The 7,338-nt window shown below is 40.2% G+C and overlaps 1 pseudogene; it reads right to left on the bottom strand.

Annotated features, from left to right (window-relative positions):
- Positions 1-6,689: 6,689 nt before the first annotated feature.
- On the bottom strand, positions 6,690-7,091 carry LOC109275325 (dynein light chain 1, cytoplasmic-like; annotated as a pseudogene).
- Between the last annotated feature and the right edge of the window lie 247 nt (positions 7,092-7,338).

Genomic DNA, 7,338 nt, shown 5'->3' with positions numbered 1-7,338 from the left:
ACATAAATTATATCTCCTGCCGTTGAAAACTGGAGTACAACATTTTGGTTGAGTATAAAACAAAAACAAACCAAAAACCACTCAAATCCCAGAATGGCCAAGTGGAGAGCATGTTCAAATAGGACTTTTAGGTATGCAGATGGAATTGTGAAAATGAAAAAGATATCTCTAAAAGTATTTAGGTGACCTTGGGGAGAATTTTTTTAAAGAGATTGTATTTAAACTAATTGCAGAACATTTTCAGAATATTTACCATTTGCTAAGGGAAACTGTTTATTGTTAAAGCTTACAGTTCTGGTTTCATGGATATGGGAATGTCCCTGTTAGTTCAAAAGTCTCAACATCAATGTTGCAACATCCCAACATACCTCCAACAAGGTGATGCTGCTAATTCACCCAAGCAAAATGAATATGAATTTACATTTTTACACAGGAAATTTTGAGTAACATGACCTTAGATGAAATTCATTGCTTCAAAGGGAAAATTCCCAAGATAGACGGCATCTGAGAACAACTGTGTTCATTGATACAAACACACCAAGACCTCACTTCCAACTTCTGGAGACTGGTCTATGCCTCCAGGAGTTCCTTTCTTTGCTTTCCTCAGGCACAAGTCTAAGCAACTTAAGGAAGCTGCAATACAATAGTTTATCCTCTGTTTCTATTTTTGATAGATCAAGAGCTATAACAAGGAAAGTTCTTACCCCATGGTGCTTCAGTTGGAATACATTTACAAAATTAACTTTGAAAAAAATTGGAGTTGATTAGTTACATTAGATATTCTGTCAACAAATCCAACTCATCCTAATCAGTCATAATTAACACTGATGTTTGATGAGAGGTACAAGTAAGAGTAGCAAGTTGATGTGCTGAGATGCCCCTCTAGGGAACTGGGTAAAGCCTGCTCATTATCTTCCACTTGAAAAAGAAGTGTGTTTGCTGCTTTGGCCAAATTGACAAAAGAAATATATGCCCAAACTCAAGTGGATACAAGAATATTTGGTACACTTTTAGCAAACGTGACAAGTAGGTTTTAGTTTTATCAAGAAACAGAGTGTAAATGTCAAATGCCAAAGTCAAATGCCAACTAACCCATGCTTTCAATTATAGTTCTTCAGCCCAAGAATAATAGAGAATAGCTCCCAGCAAGTGCAGCAATAATTAAATTAGCATGCTTATAGGGCCTAGAATAATCCCCTGGATGACAGAGGCAAAGCTGGTCATGGTGTTACACCAGACATATCCCAATAGCCCCAGATTGGCAAGGAGGGAGTTTCTAGAATGATTTGCTCCTTATCAGCATGCAACAAGACCACCTAAGCAGACAGCATTCCCTATAACTTGAGTCTCACCAAGAATCAATACTGCCTTTTCTATAACTCACATCTATCAAAGCTTTACAAAACAAATTTTTTAAGCACCAAATTCGTTGTAGTTCTGCTAGACAGAAAGGCGAGAAACAGGACCTAATATTTGTGGCTTCATCAGGGCTTAAGACTTTCCTTCCACCCCTGCCTGCCTCCCCTGGAACCAAGTTCTCCTCTCTCACTTGGATTTTCTATCCTTCTTTTGAAACTACTTGGTTCTCAGCTGTCTGCAGACATGCAAGTCTTTCCATTCGAACTCCCCTTCCTCTAATGCTTCACTATCCACTTACTGTTTAACTGCTGGCATCTCATTCCCACTGTCTTTGCCCTGCTTGAATTTCTCCTCCCTCAACCCCTTCCTCCATCCCCTATCTAAGACTCTTTCTTGAAGGCAAATGTGGTCACTACAGGTAGAGTCCCTAAGGGTGCCCTCTTGTTTTTCATAAAGAATGTTTTCTTTAGATTTTTTTTTCTGAAGTCTTCATTTGTTACTTTCATTCTACATTCTCTCAAAGCCATCAGACCCACCTGGGTGTCTTCATCTGTTGGCCATGTGCAGTGCTCTCCCCCCAGTAAAGTGAGCTCCTTTGGAGACAGAAAGAGAGAGAGAGAGAGAGAGAGAGAGAGAGAGAGAGAGAGAGAGAAAGAAAGAAAGAAAGAAAGAAAGAAAGAAAGAAAGAAAAGAAAAGAAAAGAAGGGAGGGAGGGAGGGAAGGAGACTCTTTCTTCCTTCTTGAAGCCTTCTCTGGGACATTTGACAGAGCTGACAATCCATGTTTTTATCTCTTCTTCCCCATGGTACCAGCAACACTAATTCTCTGAACTTTCTGATCAACCTCTTGGGCTTATCCTCTTCTTCCTCTCAAGCACAGATTCGTCCCCAATGGGTCCCTGAGGCTCTTTATCCTCCTTCCTCAGTCCTCTCCATTGACAGTCCCTTCTATCACTAAAAGTGACCACTTAAATCAAGTGCTCATTTGCATACTCCCTCAGGTCCCTGGTAGAGTACAAACAGTAATATCTGGAAGAATTTATTTTCTTTTCCACTATAACTAATATTAAAACATATTCCTCTATTAAAAAATATAAACATCAATTTGTACACTTAAAATTTTTCTCATTTAACTGAATATTTGTCAAGCTCAGTTTCAAAGTTAAAAGAACACATACATGTTGAAAAATAAAATTCAAAATTAAAATAAATGTTTAGATGAAGCATAAACTCTCCAAGAAAATTTGCTTCTTATGCCTTAATTCCTTCCTCCTCGAACAACTCTAGTCAGGGCCTCATATACTCTTGTTTCACAATGACCATATCTTCATGAAAGATCCTTTATGGCTCTCCCACAAGACTCTCACACTCCAACTGAATTCTCCTCCCCTCCTAAGCCTGCTTCTATTCCTAGAGATCGTATCTCTATCAGCGGCAGTACCCCAAGTGTGATAATGACCCAGTCTCAAACTTGTAATCCTTTCTCTTTGTATTTGCTGTGCCAAAGCAGTTGCCAACCATGCACACTATGACCAGACTTTCATCAGTTTTCTTATCTCCATTCCTACCTTTATTATCCTTCTAGTTCCTACTTCTTTGCCTCAAGCACTGCAACAGTATCTTAAATGATCTGCCTCCTTTTTGCCAACCATATATTTCCACTCTCAAAAACTTCCTGTGGGGCACCTGGATGGCTCAGTCAGTTCATCATCCGACTTCAGCTCAGGTCATGATCTCACGGCTCATGAGTTCAAGCCCCACATCAGGCTTTGAGCTGACTGGAGCCTGCTTGGAATTCTGTGTCTCCATCTGTCTCTGCCCCTTACCTGCTCATGCTCTGCCTCTGTCTTTGTCTGTCTGTCTGTCTCTCTCTCTCTCTCTCTCAGAAATAAACATTAAAAAAAAAAATTTTTTTTAATAAAAAAACGTCCTGTGAGGGGCGCCTGAGTGGCTCAGTTGGTTGAGGGTCAACTTCGGCCCAAGTCATTATTCTCGGTTTGTGAGTTCCAGCCCCACATAGGGCTCGCTGCTGTCACGCAAAGCCAGCCTCGGATCTTCTGTCCCCCTCTCTCTCCGCACCTCCCCCTCTTGTGCTTTCTCAAAAATAAACAAACATTAAAAAAAAAAAACTTCGGGTGATTCCCCACGTCTATTGAATAAAGATGGAACTCCTTAGCCTGGCATACAAAATCTTCCCCAGTCTAGTCATAGCTTACCTGAACTTTTGCTACTTTTATCCTCTAAAGTTGTGACATGCTCACAAAAACATCTCATTTGAGCTTTCTACCAACATCAGCATTTTTCCACATATAGAAAAAAAAACAAAGTGAGGGTTAAGCACTTCACCACATGAACATTCCAATGAACAAAGTTTGGTTCTTAAATCCATCATGCTCCTTTATCCAAGAGGGGTGTCCTCCATCAGAGTGATGACATGTGTTAAGCAGGGCATAGCATTTGCTGCAGAGGCAGAGAGGTTTAATTTTACTCTAACTGCTCCCCTCTTTTCATGTACAGCACCGCTGCTAAGTCCCTTGGGCCTATTGGATTTCCATGTATGTGTATTTCTTTGCTTCCGTGTGATCTCAGCAGGGATAAATGAACCTAAGATATTAAAATGTAATTTGTTCAGATCTCTGCCTTTAGGGTGAGCACTAAGATGCTGCCATCAGCCAGAAAATTTGTGATCTAATTTGGAAGCAGTGAGCCATGCTGTCTTCTCTCAGACACTTGAGAAAGCTGCACTGAGTTCCCACTTTCCCATGGTTTTGTAAAAGCTTTTCTTTTGAGCTATAAACAATGTTGATTTTTTTTTTCTCCACCTTGCCATTCCAATAAAGATTTGCCTAGTAAAGACAGGGAGTAGGAACTTCACTTTTCAGCTGTCACTCTATTGAAATACCATGTTGCACAAGCAATGCATCTTTAGTCTCTTGACTGGGCTCTACCAAAGACCATCCCACCTTGACCTACTTTTTACCTAGACAGTTTGGAGGAAACCTGTCCCCAGCATTTGCAGACAGATTCCTGGGATCGGCACCGAATTGGCTTACACGAAGATTCTAAATTGACAGTTTTCGTATGCTCTGAAGGAGATTTCTTACCCATGTATCATTAGGTTAAAATCTTCAATACTGTCGCTAAGCCAAAATCAAAGATTTTTGTTTTTCTGTAGAAAATTTTACCAAATCTAGCTCCCTCCCATCTTATCCCACTTAAAGACAGATTGTCATTACTAGTTCATTGGTTTCTGTAGTTTTAGGTTTGGTTTCTCGGCAAAAGAAAAACATATGCAGGGCTATAAAAAATAATCACATGCAATTCTGGACTTCTTTAACTCTAAGATTTAGTTAAGTTGGAAATGGAAAGCACTGGACATGATTTTGTTTAGAAGAACTCAGCATAATAAGCAGTTGGATTAAACCCCATTTAAGAACGAACCACAAGCTTCAAATGAGCTGCTGAACTTCACAGACAGGATCTGAGAAGAGAGACTCAGAGTCCTTTTGGAGTCTGAAGCATCCTCATAACTTCCTGCCATCCTCCAAGAAAAAAGGTGAAGAACAGGGTTTAACTGCATAAATGAAATTTAATTCAGGAAGATGCTAGTGTATTATTACTGACACTAACAGGCACACACACAGAGGGAAAGAAAGTAAACAAAAACGAATGTCCCCACACTAACTTCAGGGTAATACAATAGCAAAATGCTAGGCTAGCTGTTGAAAGTCATGTGCTATTGTTGGTATTTCCCTTACAAAAGTCTAGCAACTTCCTGAAATACAACTTTTTTCCAAACTAGATCTAGAGGAGAAAGCACTAGAATCCTCAAGTCTTCAGCATAAAAGTAACCGAGTCACACATTCGTTGGCCGCTGCAGACATCAGCAAGATGTCTTTTATGAATACTAATTGACTGATAGCTTCTTAACAATGCAACAACAAGGGATTTGAGGCTTTTAAAATAAGATGTTGCCTCGCCATTCAGACAGTAAATCTGACAGAAAGCAAATAAAATTCCCAGCAAATGCAGTAGGCTTACAGACTACCAAGTGTATTAGCGAGTGACAAGGAAGCCTTTGAGGGCCCAGTGGCTCACCTTTAAACAACAGTAAAACAACAGGACATAGACACACCCTTTAAAATTCTGTTCTCCGCTACATCTCATGTTTCATCCAACACTGACTGGGTCTCAGTCCCTTCCCGCAAAAAAACAGTGTGGTTTGAAGGACAGAATGATGCCCTGTGCTACAAATTTACATGTTTTAACCCCTCAATCTAATTTTGAAAGACAACTGACAAAGACGATAGTAGGGTTGGGGTAGGTCTTTAATGCTGGAAATGGGTATATGTCTTCCTTTTTTTTTTTTTTTTTTTTTTTTTTGTATATGCAGCCTATTGCAATGTTCTCCCTCCCTTAAGGTAGCAATGATTCTGTGCAAATTATAAGAACAACTTTGCAAGCCTGATTAAAAGGCATATCAATTCCTAGGCATGGGTTTTATTTTTCAATCGCATTTTCCTCTGTGAAAACCTTTATTAGATTCTTAGCTCTAAGTGTGTTCTGACCATGTAATTTAACAGAATGCTGCACTTCCATAAGCCTATTTTCATCATGCAGTCGATTGTTCATCATGAATATAAATATAATCCATAGGCTCCAACAAAATGTGCCACGCTCTCAGGACTACCTTAAAATAAAAGTTGTATACATTGTCACTGAGAATGACACAGCCACATTACCTGTATTTCAACTTGTACTGATTAAGCTTTTCATACACCCAACCCATTCGACAGAGATAATTAGATAGCATAGGAAGCTCTAGCATTATAAAATCAAAGAACTTAAGTCTCATTGTAAGCTCTAAGTGCCAGATTCCTGTCTCTAATGTTTATAGGGCATGACTGCCACCTACTGGCAGACTTTAGACATTGCAACATCTGAGTGCCACCGACTTCATCTTTACAATCTAACCATGGCAGGCCTTTCCCCCAGAGCCGAAATGCACCAGTTTTCGTTGTTTTGTTTTGCTTCTGCCAAGAGATTTTTTTTGAAAGGAATGGATTTTGAGGAGAAAAAACAAGGAGCAGAAAGGTATGGAATAGAAAATAAATACAAAAGCAAGCTGTTTCGCTAACTGTTCTATAGCCACAATAATCCGTACAGAAAATGCCCTGTACAAAATACAATAAAGGTCCAAAGATTGAGCCATTCCCATAGGCAAGGCCGAAGACATCAGTGCTTGAAATTCAGGCTTTTAGTCCTTGTTTTGGGATGGATCACTGGGTTTGTGGACAAACCCATGGACATAGTCCATGCCTTTAACTAGATTTAAACAGAACAAATGGCCACCTGGCCCAGGTAAAAGTAGATGAAGTGTTTGGTTTCATGTGTCACAGAACTACTTAAGTTCCTCCCCACAATGCAGTAACAGGTGGGTTTGTACTTCTCATCAAACTCCTTCATAAGGGCCGCAACAGCCTTCTCTATGTTCTATTTCTCCAAGGCCTGAGTAGTACGCTCCGCCAAGTCCTGTTGCATTTTCTCGGGCATACGGGCATTTTTTTTTATCACAGCTTTTTGGTGACACATGGTTGCCATGGGTGGGACTGGCCAACTGCAACGGTCTCCTAGGGAAGGGGCTGGCGATGCTCAGCCCCGGCAGGAGTGGCCATTCCTGCCGAAGCCTTGGCCCATGTCTGAAATGCACCAGTTTGTTAGGTATACAGCTTGCCTCACTAGATGTTACTGTTTTTGTAAAGAGATCACACAAAAAGAGTGCTGGCTCTCGTCATTATCTTTTACACTGTGTGTGCAGCATATGCGCATAAGTATGTGTGTTTGTGCACTTGTTTGAGTCTATCTTCCCCTACTAGAATGTAATCTCAATATGAGCACAGCATTATTTTATTTGCTAATGTATTCTACTGGGCCTAGAGCAGTGCCTGGTACTAGTGAAGAATATTCATTGTACACTATG

The sequence above is a fragment of the Panthera pardus genome, unplaced genomic scaffold, assembly GCF_024362965.1.
Source record: "Panthera pardus isolate Hobbes unplaced genomic scaffold, ASM2436296v1 HiC_scaffold_16, whole genome shotgun sequence".
Lineage (NCBI taxonomy): Eukaryota > Metazoa > Chordata > Mammalia > Carnivora > Felidae > Panthera > Panthera pardus.
The sequence above is the reverse complement of the archived record's forward strand: the minus strand, read 5'-3'. Positions and strand labels throughout refer to the sequence as shown.